At 44.4% G+C, this 12,630-nt stretch overlaps 1 non-coding gene across 1 annotated transcript; it reads right to left on the bottom strand.

The window, feature by feature from the left end:
- Positions 1 to 12,252: 12,252 nt before the first annotated feature.
- On the bottom strand, positions 12,253 to 12,359 carry LOC128582738 (U6 spliceosomal RNA). Its single transcript, XR_008379184.1, has one exon. It is a non-coding gene; the product is annotated as a U6 spliceosomal RNA (small nuclear RNA).
- Between the last annotated feature and the right edge of the window lie 271 nt (positions 12,360 to 12,630).

The raw sequence follows: 12,630 nt of genomic DNA, 5'->3' as shown, positions 1-12,630 counted from the left end.
GGCAGTTTCCGGGGCCCCTCAGCTTGTGGCGGGTCCCTTTGTCTTTGCACAGCCTTCTGCCTGCATGTTTGTTTTTCCTCTCTACCTGTCTGTCTCTGTGTCCAAACTTCCCCCTTTTTACAAGGACACCAGTCAGATTACAGCCCCCTCTATTGACCTCATTTTAATTTGATTACTTTTCTAAAGACCCTTTTCCAAATAAGGTCACATTCTCAAGTACCAGGGGTCAGGACATCAGCATATCATATTTGATTTCAATATAACATTTCAACCCACTGTACTCCCTTTACCCACTCAGCAACCACTGCCGGGGCTCAGGTACAGCAGGCCAGGAATCCTGGGCCCTAAATCCCTTGCAGGGCAGAGGTTCTATGCTGAGAGGGGCAACCTCAGATAAAAGGACAACCATTGCCCATTCCTGGAGCAGAACATCACTGCAGGAAAGGCAGGCTGGTTTCCCTGCCCTCAGTTCTAGGGCAGTAGTGCAGAAGTTCTGCCCAGGGAGATAGTCGGGCTTTACAGAGGGAAATGCCACAGCTTTTCCTTGAAGGGACTGATTTTCTTTGGAAAGAAGCCTGAAGAAGTTGTCAAAAATATTGAAAATCTTGGTGGCTAGCTATGTTTAGAGATGGGGTCTTGCTGTGGCTCAGGCTAATCTTGTGAGCTCAGGCAATCTATCTGCCTCGGCCTCCCAGACTGCTGGGATTACAGGCATGAGCCACCTCACCTAGCTGTTAGTTTAGCTGTTAATCACGTTTGGCTCTCGTTCCTATAGAGGAATCAACTATAGTTGAGTATCTACTTCTTCCTCTAGGCAAGATGTGTACCCTCGCTTAGCCCACTTCACACATTAACTCAACTTGCCTGACCCTGATAATTCACATTATCTGAATTTCAGAGAATGTGTCAGGTAAACTTTATAGTATCTTGATACACTGGTTATAAAAAGGAGTTATCTGTATAAGCCTGAATAAATTATGTATAGTTTTTAAGACCAAGTTCATTGGTCCTTTTTCTGTCCCTTTATGCTTTCTTAGTCACATTATATTACTGATCTTAAAACTTACTATAAATACCTAATTACATATCCCTGTCCATGCACCATGAGCAGCTTTGACCTTCAAGTCAAAGACCATGAGTTATTTCCTTTTTTTGTTTTTTTGAGACAGAGCCTTGCTTTGTCACCCTCAGTAGAATGCCAGGGCATCATAGCTCACAGCAACATCAAACTCTTTGGCTCAGGCAATCCTCTTGCCTCAGCTTCCCAAGTAGCTGGGACTATAGGTGCCAGCCACAACGCCTAGCTATTTTTTGAGATGGGGGTCTTGCTCTTGCTTTGGCTGGTCTCAAACTCCTGAGCTCAGGTAATCGGCCTCCCAGAGTGCTAACATGACAAGTTATTTCATTTTTCACTCTCAGCGTCTAGTATCTAGTACAGAGTAGTGTCCAAATATTTGTTAAATTTCTCTAACTTTAGTACAAGCATTTGAGTGCTGTGATCGTTTTTATTCTTCGAAAAATATATAAGCCATTTCTATTTTTGTGTTATAAGTAGTTCCTTTAGTTTATCGGTTCTCAACCTGTGGGTCGTGACTCACAGGAACTGTATTAAAGGGCCGCAGCATTAGGAAGGTTGAGAACCACTGCTTTAGTTAAAGAGGATTTTAAAAAGTTATGTTCTCAATTTTCAGTTTATCTTAAATTGGAAACAGTTGTGAAACAAGATTTCAAGTATATCTCAAGGGGGATATTTATGAGTTAAGTAATTTTTTTCATTTTACTTTAGAATAAACATTCTTCTAATAAAAAAAAAGAAAAGAAAAGAAAGAAAATCTTGGTGGCTAGCAATTAAGAGGGGGCCAGTAAAGATATTCATGCAACAAATAAAATGTGAAGCCAGAAATGTATCAGAGAACTGGATACAGAGCCAGGCAAGAATGGCCTTCAAGGATTGTGGTTATCCCCTAGGACTCAGAAGGCTGTATGCACGCGCTAGGCTGCACCCACATGGGAGAAATCAGAGTGGAAAGCACAGGGACTTGAAATCCTTCCCTGGATGACACACAGATCTCTCAGCAAAACAGCCTTGACTCCAGGAGCTCAAGTGTAACCTCTGACCTAGCAACAGCTGAACAATGAGCTGCTCTGACCCGGAGAGGATTCTTAGGAAGTCAAGCTTAAAAATTAAAATCATGCTCATTTCCCGGTGGTCTGGAAGGCTGCGTGCATGCCCAAGCCTGACTGTGCTCTAGGAGTGACTGGAGGAACTCTGAGGATTAGTTCCTGAGCCAACGTCGGGCAAAATTGGAAAGGCCCTGAACTGTGAGAGCTGTCGTCAGGCCGCATGCACAGCCAAAGGTGAAGGGTGACGCTCTAGGGGGTTACAGGAGCTTAGGCACAACTTTTCTCTGATAAATGGTTTATGCAAACCCAGAATCCTGCCTGAGCAGATTCACCAAGGACTGGTCTTGCTGCAAAACTCCTGAACTCTGTCTAGGGCATACTCTTTGGAGAATCACCAGCCTCACAACATGTAGAAGCACTCTGCAATGACCCTGTCACAGCTCCCCTCACCAAAAAAAAAAAAAGAAAGAAAACTACGATCAGAACTGGAATCTGGGCCTGGAATTTGGGGTGGTTGGGGTGTTGTTCTGGAATACAGAGCCCTAGAGGGGCCATGAGGCAGGGGGTCAGGTACAGGGGTGAGGGCAGAGGTAACTCTAAGAAAGTGCTGTCTTTAGTTTCAAGCAGAAGTAGAAGAAAATCTTCTGGTCAAGGGGAGGGTTTACCTGTTTCATCTGGAGCAAACTGTCCTTAGTATAGCCTGACCAGAGTCACCAAGATTAATACCAAACAAAAGGATCATAGTCAAAGATCAGCAGATCCCAGTGAGTGGTAACAAGCAGAGACAGAGACCCGGGGACTGAGGATTATTGAACTAGATGACTAACGTCACTCATAAAGAGTGAGTGGCGGGCACCTGTAGTCCCAGCTACTCGGGAGGCTGAGGCAAGAGAATCACTTGAGCCCAGAGTTTGAGGTTGCCATGAGTTATGATGCTACGACACTCAACCAGGGCGGCAGAATGAGACTCTGTCCCCGCACCCCCCATCCCCCCAAAATAAAAGGAAACAAAGAATGAAATCATCAAGATGAAGAAACAAAAGAGAATGACCAGGCAAATTTTCAGATTTATAAAGGAAAGAAGGAATATATACAAAACATAAGCTGGAAAAATAAGCCCAAATTTATCAGTAAGTCTAATTCTGTAAACATACATAGATTCGATGCACCAATTAAAAGATTGTCAAATTGGATTTATAAAAATTAAATCCGGGCCAGGTGCGGTGGCTAACACCTGAAATCCTAGCATTCTGGGAGGCCAAGTCGGGAGGATCCTTTGAGCTCAGGAGTTTGAGACCAGCCTAAGCAAGAGACCTTGTACTAAAAATTGAAAAATTCGATGGGTGTTGTGGGCAGTGCCTGTAGTCTCAGCTACTGGGGAGGCTGAAGCAAGAGGATCACTTCAGCCCAAGAGTTTGAGGTTGCCGTGAGCTACGATGACACCACAGCACTCTACCCAGAGTGGCAGAGTGAGACACTGTCTCAAAAAGACAAAAAGAACAAAACCTAAATCTACATAGGTATCATATACATAAGAGACTTCACATAAGACAAGAGAACGTGGAAACATGAAAAGTATAAGTAGAAAAAAAGATATTCCTGGAAACGACCAACCAAAAGACAGCTGAGACGTCTGTAGAGATTCACAGTCCACTTATATGTAACCTGGACACCACAACTCGTTTGGGGCAATCCTGGCCCCTGAGCTGAACAGTGCAGCTTACCAGCCACACATGCCTCTGTTATCTCCCTGTATTTTGTTGCTTTAGGGAAGATGATTTTTTGACTTTATGTGTAACTGAATTAAGAAAATGTCAAAATCGGGGGCAGCGCCTGTGGCTCAGGGAGTAGGGTGCCGGTCCCATATGCCGGAGGTGGCGGGTTCAAACCCAGCCCCGGCCAAAAACCAAAAAAAAAAAAAAAGAAAATGTCAAAATCGGAAGTGAAAAGCTTTTGCTGATAACCAGGCTGCTGAAATCGCGTCAGTCGATTTGCTAAGATGCGATCTGGTGGCAACCTTGGCACAGACCAGTTGGCAGTGGGAGTAAACGGCTCTGCAGAAAGGCTGATGAGGGCCCACTGATTAGTGCTGTTGGCTATTGTTGTCAGTTCTATAGGTAAGCAAAGGATATATTTGGAAATAACTAGAAAAAGCCATCATCTCCCCCCTTTGTAAGGTGTTTTCAATGTATTATATGCTAATATGCAGGTAAGACAGCATAGGTAGCCTGAGCAGCGTTTCCTGACTGATAAATAACCACTCAGACCTGTAAAACAAACTTATTACAGGGATTCTGGACTGGGAAAAAACAATTGTTAGATGTTATTGTTCCCAGAGAACTGCTATTCACACCCCTTCCTGAAAACCTTGTGAAAAGCAGCGTTTCAGCTGTTATTTCCCCCAACTGGGATATGTGTATAAAGAAGTTATAGAGGCTGGGTAAACGTTCGTCAGACTATATGCTTGGGACCTCAGGGGCCAAGGGAAAACTTCCTTTTCACCCTCTGGAGTTTCACTGAAAATCATCGGCATACAATGAAATAACACACACGAGGGACGAATTCGGAGCAAGTACCCCCACCCACACGCGGGAGGGCACAGACTGTTATACCCGCTTCTTAGGAGAAAGGGAGATGGGAAAGACTCAATGCTTTTAGGGGAGTAGTAAATGATATTTAGGGGAATTCAATTTCACTGTTAATGAAAACTCACAGGAGAAACTAGAGGTGATTGTTTTCTTTTTTGGTGGGACTAGACTTTAGACCAGGGGTCCTCAAACTATGGCCCGCGGGCCACATGAGGCGGTGTGATTGTATTTGTTCCCCTATTGTTTTTTTACTTCAAAATAAGATATGTGCAGTGTGCATAGGCATTTGTTCATAGTTGTTTTTTTTAAACTATAGTCCGGCCCTCCAACGGTCTGAGGGACAGTGAACTGGCCCCCTGTTTAAAAAGTTTGAGGACCCCTGCTTTAGACAGATAAGGAAACTCCAGGGAATTTAATCCTGTGCTTTGGAAGAGATGGAGAATTGAGGGATGGGGTGGGCGTGGAGGGGCATATTCTGCAAGCCTCTTCTTCAGTTTGGTGTGTCAAAGAACCATCTTTTAGGGTACTGGTTTTGAACCCCAACACTCCATTCACAGAAGCCAAGACTTCATGACTCTAAGAATCCAGTCTTAAGAATGTCAGTTGACAGTTTTTGGAATGATGCTGCTATGCCAAGATTAACTATAATGCTTGACACAGACCGTCTAGAATGATGTTTGCAAACAAACCTTCCCTTAAGAGATTTGAAAAAAAATTTTGTGACTAATGAGATGATGGCATAAAACTTTATTCTTGTACAAAAAGTTCATCAGCTAAAACGTAATTAACTTAGAGGAACTGGTGTCCAAGAAATGTCGAACACTATGATTCATCTATTGTTTATTCTTTGCACAATGAGGAAATTGCTGATAAATACAGATAAGGGTTGACGGGTAATCATGACAAAAACTACGACACAAGGAACACGGATTCCCATTGAAAATATGGTGAATATTTGTGATTTGCTAATTACTGGCTGTGAATAATTTGTGATTAATGGTGAGCAGGAGATAATGGAAAACTACTCGATGAGAAACAGACTTCTTAGGTAGGAATCTAAGTTAGTGGGGTGTGACCCTGGAAGAAGTCATTAAAAAGGGAAATTGATTGCAGTGTGAATCCTCACCCTAGGACCCTATTGCTGATTTATCATCAGATGTCCACTAAGAAAAATGGGGCATCCTCCGATTAGGATAATTCAAGGAGGGTTTAATAAAGGGACTATTTACAATGACGTAGGCAGCATATGGGAAAACCACAAGGACTAACTAGTTCAATATCCCAGAGATGGGACCTTGGACCTGCTACATTCCCCGGCCCAAAGGAATAGGGGGAGGGAGTGTTTATGAAACTTAGAAGGAAAGGATGATGTAGATGTCTTCCTTGGGAGGAACAATGACCTATAGCTGGGGGCATGGTGGGTCGTATCAAAGTAACCCTGCAGGGTGGGGCCAGAGGAATAACCACTTGCTCCTCCTCTCCTTCCTCAAGGGTGGGGCTCCCACTGCCAATCCTAAATGGCCCTAGGTCTAGGCTGATACAACCCACCCAGGTTAGCTTCCTTGGGCAAAAGAGCAGGGAGGAGAACTGGAGTTGATGTGAATGGAGAAACGAAGACGTCTGGCCCAACCCATGCATTTTGCCCCTCGTCATCCACTTTTGCCCTTCATCCAAGTGAAAACTGCACTTTTGCCCTTTATCCAAGTGAAAACTGCGTGTTCTCATTGTTCCTCCCAAGGAAGACAATGACATCATCCTTTCCTTCTGAGTTTCATAAACACTCCCTCCCCCTATTCCTTTGGGCCCGGGAATGTAGCAGGTCCAAGGTCCCATCTCTGGGATATTGAACTAGTTAGTCTTTGTGGTTTTCCCATATGCTGCCTACGTCATTGTAAATAGTCCCTTAATTAAACCCTCCTTGAATTATCATAAAATCTGCATAAAATTATAAAACCTAACTGAAAGATTAAAGAAAACCAAAATAAATGGAAAGACAACTATGTTTATGCATAGAAAAATAATATCATACACAGTTCAGTTCTCCCACCTGATCCAGAGATATCCATGGGTCTCATGCAATTAGAAAAACATCTCAATAACCATTTTCTTTTTTTAATTTGATTTTGTTTAGAATTTCTCGTGCAATTGGAAAAACATCTCAAGAAACTTTTTCTTTTTTAAATTTTATTTGTGTTTGGAATTTCATTAAATTATGAGCTTTATACAGAAGCAAAGAACTTGAAATTACCAAGGTACACCTTAAGAAAAATAAAGTGATGGGACTTATCCTAAATCTTGCTCCTCTAAATAGCAAGACTTAGTATAAGGCAATGGAAATGAAAACAAGGTAGCTGGGCAGCGCCTGTGGCTCAGTCGGTAAGGCGCCGGCCCCATATACCGAGGGTGGCGGGTTCAAACCTGGCCCCTGCTGAACTGCAACCAAAAAATAGCTGGGCGTTGTGGCGGGCGCCTGTAGTCCCAGCTACTCGGGAGGCTGAGGCAAGAGAATCGCTTAAGCCCAGGAGTTGGAGGTTGCTGTGAGCTGTGTGATGCCACGGCACTCTACGGAGGGCCATAAAGTGAGACTGTCTCTACAAAAAAAAAAGAAAAGAAAACAAGGTAGCTGCCTGCGTGCCTGCGTGCCTGCCTGCCTGCCTGGCAGGAGAACCCGGGTTGCTCATTCTTATTCATATGGGGGTGCGTGTGTGTATGTGTGTATGTGTGTATGTGTGTATGTGTGTATGTGTGTATGTGTGTGTGTGTGTGTGTTTATGAGGGAAGGAGGGAGGGATGTGTGTCACAGCATCTCCTTTAGTAGTTCATAAGCGTCATGATCGTGTGTTCAAGCACACGTGTGCGATGTGGAAAGAGAGAAAGAAAAAGAAGGGAAAACAGAAGAAAAAAGAAACTCATAAAGTGGTGCCTTTGGCCACGCAGTCAGAGCAAGTCAACAACCTGCAGAAACAGAGGACGGAAACGCTCCGCAGCCAATTGCAGGCCCACAGGAGGTCAGGTGTGTTGCATGACCGGAGACGCGAACAGACAGCAGCTTTGCCATGGGTGTAAACTCGCTCCTGTAATTATTAAGTCAAGAAACAGACTACACGCACTTAGAGGAGATGAAATGGAGAGCTAAGTAGCCAAACACTCAGGCGCTGATCTGACCCGAGCCGGGGTTGAAGGGAAGAACTCCCAGGATCGGTCCCCGCCCTTCCCCGCACCGCCTCCCCACTGGGCTTTGAGAGGACAGATGTGTCCTCCGCGGAACAGCTCCATACACACACAGAGAGGTTACGGGGCCGGGGGCGGTTGATCTCCGCTCTAATGCCAGCATTCTGGGAGGCCGAGGCCGGTGGAGGCCGGAGACGACCGCCCCACACCCCACCATAGTCCCACCTGTTCGGGAGCCTGAAGCAAAAGCATCTCCGGAGCTCAAGAATTCGAGTGTGCTGTGACTTGTGATGGCGCCACCCGCTCCTCCCAGGAGTGAGAGTGTATCGCCAAAAATAAATAAATAAATAAATAAATATATAATTCCCCCCCCCCAAAAAAAAAGAAATGAAAACAAGGTAATATGTGGATTGGCCCAGGGGATTGACAACTTAGCAACAGAAAGAATAGAGAGCCCAGAAGCACCAGGCACATGAGGTGTTTGTTATATGACAGAGAGAGTTTCGCACAACAGTAGGGAAAGAAGAAACAAAATGAAAGAATGGTTCACGGGCAACTGCTCAACCCTACAGAACACAAAACAGGATTGAGCTCTCACTCAAAGACTCTTTTACAACTTAGTATAAATGCATTAAATTGTAAAAGCAATACTTTGAGAAGACATCTAGGGTATCATCTACCTAACTTTGAACAGGGTTTCTTCAATCAAACAAAAATAAATAAATGTTTTGCTAAATGTGACTGCATGAGCTCAACACACTCTTCATCAAAAGCTGCAAGAAAGAGGAAATACAAGCCAAAAACTAGAAGGCATTTCAAGACATACAACTAAGGAAAGATTAGTATCCAGAAGACAGAGAGAATTCTCATCTATCAACAAGAAAAATACAATTATATAAAAACTGGGCAAAACCATGAGCAGGTATTCTGCTAAAGTGGAGAAAAACAAAGACTAGATAAAGAAAAAGATGCTCAGGAGTAATAAGATGGCGGCAAATTAGCTCAATCTCTTTGGAAACCCATTTTCAATGATTTTGTAAAGTTGAACGTTTCCATACTTTATGACTCAGCGATAAACTATTGCCCATGACCAGGAGACAGAAGCAAGAACACCTATGGCAGCTCCCTCCTTAATAGCTCCCGACAAAAAGAAACAACCTAAACACCTGTACAGAGAACAGTAGGTACATATAGGGATTACAGCACAATGACAGAATGAATGGATCTGAGAAGTATAATTGAATTTAAAAAGTGAAGCACCAAAGAGCGCTTCATTTTGTTTTTCTAAAGTTCAAGAACGGTGACCAAACAGCAAGCAAAAAATTCAGGATAGTGGATACTTCTGGGAGGGAGGTATTGAAGGCTCAGGGGAGGAAGTCACAGGGGGATACAAACAATAGGGACTGTCATTTGTTCTCCTCTTTGGGGTTGGGGGGATGTTCGCAGCTGCTTGTTACATTGTGCTTTCTGGCTCACATAGGTGTTACCCATGTGATTGTGTGTGGATCTAATATGACATTAAAGATATCATAGACTTACACATTAAAAGTCCAAAAAATTGATATCCATGAAGACTTTCATTCTGCAGTTTTCAGAACTTTGCCTCCATTTTATGTGGATTCATTATCAGTATTAATTCCCTTCCTCCCTCCCTGCCATGGGTCACTTTGTACAGATTTTGACAATTAAGTGATACTAATCAATTCTCTCTCTCCTGGCCCCAGAAGCGCATGGAAAGAATGAAGGTTATCATTTCACCTCTCTGAAATGATTGAATAATGTTGGTAATTCTGAGAGGGAGAGGTTTGTACTGAACAAGACAGCCATAGGCCATCTGTGAACGTGACCTAACATGTTTTCCCTACTTTGCTGGCCAGAGATGGAAGTGGGGCTTTCTGAAAGACAGGGTGGGAAGAGGCTGTGGCTTGGTGAGCCCTGTCTGGGGGAAGAAAGGCCACGGCAGGAGTTTAAACCCAGCACTGTCATCGGAAGGGACTTGGAGCTCTCTTCCCAGGCTGAAAACTTTGGGACTTCCCATCATTGAAGTTCTGGTTAATATTCTGTTTCCTTGCAAACAAGTGCAGTAAACCCTTACGGTAGCCATGGTGTGGAGGTTTATCTCTAGAGGCAGTGAGGAATGAGAGCAAAGGAGCTGGGTATGGAGTGGGGACAGAAAGGGGGAAGTTTATGCTAAAAAAGAAAGGCAGACAGCTACCCACTGGAGGCTGCAAGGAAGAGAAGGAAAGAAAGCAGAGGAGGCCGTGGGGCCCCAGGGCTGAAAACATAGATTCTATCTCCAACTCTGCTAGCTGGATAACTTGGGTAAAAGACTCAGTTTTCCTGCCTATAAGATGGGATAGCAGTAATAGTATGTCCTTTGTGAGTTTTTTTTTATGAAAATAAGGAAATATATTTTGTATATTGCCTGGCACATAGCACCCACTCAATACATGCAGACTTAATAAAAACAAGACCACCTGAAAAGAGGCTTTAACAAGAAACTCCAAGCAATTTGAGATGGTGACCGAGGTATCTGGGAAGAGGGGCACAGTGGACACTGGCTGGAACGTGGAGAGAATCCCAGACATCGTCACCATGCTTTTCTGTTCTCGCGGCCCCCCTATAACAATTCCTTCAAGGAAGAAAAATCCCCCAGATACATGCTCATGACTATTAAGTGGACTCACACAAGCTGGTTCTTCTTCTCTTGGGCTGTTTAGGAGAATTCATCAACAGCTTTCTCGGAGGGCAGGATGGCCTTGTTCACCCATTTGACATTTAATGTAAATTTGACATTTGACAATAATGTACAGCTGGACCCAAATAACTCAAGTGGGGACATCTGGTGATTTTGGCCTGGGGCACGTGCCTTTTCTGCTTGGAAGATGGAGCCCTTAAGAACCTCTGGCAGATCTCAACATCTCACAACCTTAGAATCTGGGCTATTAGAACCTAGACCCTCTGAAGAGCAGTGTGTGTGTGTGTGTGCGCGCGCGCGCGCGCGCTGGGCGAGGGGATTGGGGCAGAGAATACCAAAGCAACAAAAGCAACAGGGACTGGATGAAGCCTGGTTCATACAAAAAGGACAAAACATTTCTGAAACCCAAAGAAACCCAGAGACGGCCATCAGTGACCCTATCTGTGTGTGTGGCTAAACTTTTTCCCCCATATTTGTTGGCCATTTGCGTTTCTTCCTTTAAGGATACTGTTCATCAGAATGTTCGTATTTTCCTCATTTGGTAGTAACTCCCTCTTGATGTTAAGGATAGCAACTCTGCAGCTAGCATCTATTTTCACAAACTTTCGCCCTCAGGTTGTTGGTTTCTGTCTCCTAGGGTGGTGTGGAATAGCTGTGTGACTGCAGTTTAGCTCTCCGGGGGTAACCTGTTTTCTAAATTCTGGAAGGCTGTCAGTCTAAGTACTCGTAAACAGAGAAAACCAGGGAGTTCCAGGAATTCGTTTGTTGATTCAGTAACCAGCCCTTTCCCAGTCCACCCTCAGGCCATTTCCTTATTTTCTTCCCATATAAATACCCAGTTATCGTATTAAGCTGTTGTCTCTCAGCGCCAAACCCAGCCCTCTGTACTTTGCTCCGTTGTAGTGGGCGGTGGGGGGACTCCCCTGACCACAGTGGTGTGGGCTGGTTCCCTTTTGTACTCTGCTAGTGGGGGTACTAGAGAGAAGCCGAGGGCCTGCAGGGAGGGAGGACTTGCCCCTTCTGTCTCCCGGCTGCCCCAGGGAGCCCCGCTCTGGAAGGCTCCTTCCCCAGCGTGGGCAGTTCTTCCCTATGGCGACAGTTCAACCCCTTCAGCAGCATTTCCGTCACTGGCAGAACTAGCTTCAGTGAGTGATGCCCTTTCGTCTCCAGCCCCCACCCTAGACACCAGTGTCAGCTGAGCAGCGGCCCCTCCTCAGAGGTCTGAATTTCACCTGCCTCCTCTTAGCTTCTAAGGTTTTTTAAAATTTCAGATTAATACAAGGATACAATCAGGTTACAGTGTTTTCATTTGTTCCCTAAGGTCCCTGTTGTAGTTGTGCCCCTCACACAGGAGGTGTGCCACGTACTCTTACTTTGTGCCTATTAGGTGACACCTCCTCAATCCCCCTCCCTCTTCCACCCTTTCCCCTCTCCCCCGCCCTCCTCTCCCCTCCCCCACAACTTGAATTAAATTGAGTCTTTCTCTTGTGTGGGTATTAGATCGTCCCCTGGCTTCATATTGAGTACATTGGATTCTTGCTTTCCCATTCTTGCAATACTTTACTAATAGTGAATGCTCTCCAACTCCATCCAGGCTAATACAAAAGATGTAAAGTCTCCATCTTTTTTATGGCTGAGTAATATTCCATGGTATATATATACACCACAGTTAAAAATACGGAACACTTCACGAATCTGCGTGTCATCCTTGTGCAGGGGCCACACTAATCTTCTCTGTATCGCTCCAATTGTAGTATATGTGCTGCTGAAGCCAGCATTATAATTCCATTGTCTTCCATTTGTTCCCTCTACCCTAATGATGGAAATTACCGCTTGCAGTCCTTAACCTCTAGCTCCTCCATATCTTAAAGTTCTCTCTTCCCAGCCCCAACCTTTCAGTTATCTAGTTAACAACTTTATACCTAACTAACAAGTCTTTACATTAAATTCCCTGTGGTCAAATAACTGGGGTGATTTTTTTCTCTGGATTGGACCTTGACTGATATGATGAACATATAGGCAGTCCCCAAGTTACCAACTTCCTTACAA

The sequence above is a fragment of the Nycticebus coucang genome, chromosome 3 (assembly GCF_027406575.1).
Source record: "Nycticebus coucang isolate mNycCou1 chromosome 3, mNycCou1.pri, whole genome shotgun sequence".
NCBI classification, from domain to species: Eukaryota; Metazoa; Chordata; class Mammalia; order Primates; family Lorisidae; genus Nycticebus; species Nycticebus coucang.
The sequence above is the reverse complement of the archived record's forward strand: the minus strand, read 5'-3'. Positions and strand labels throughout refer to the sequence as shown.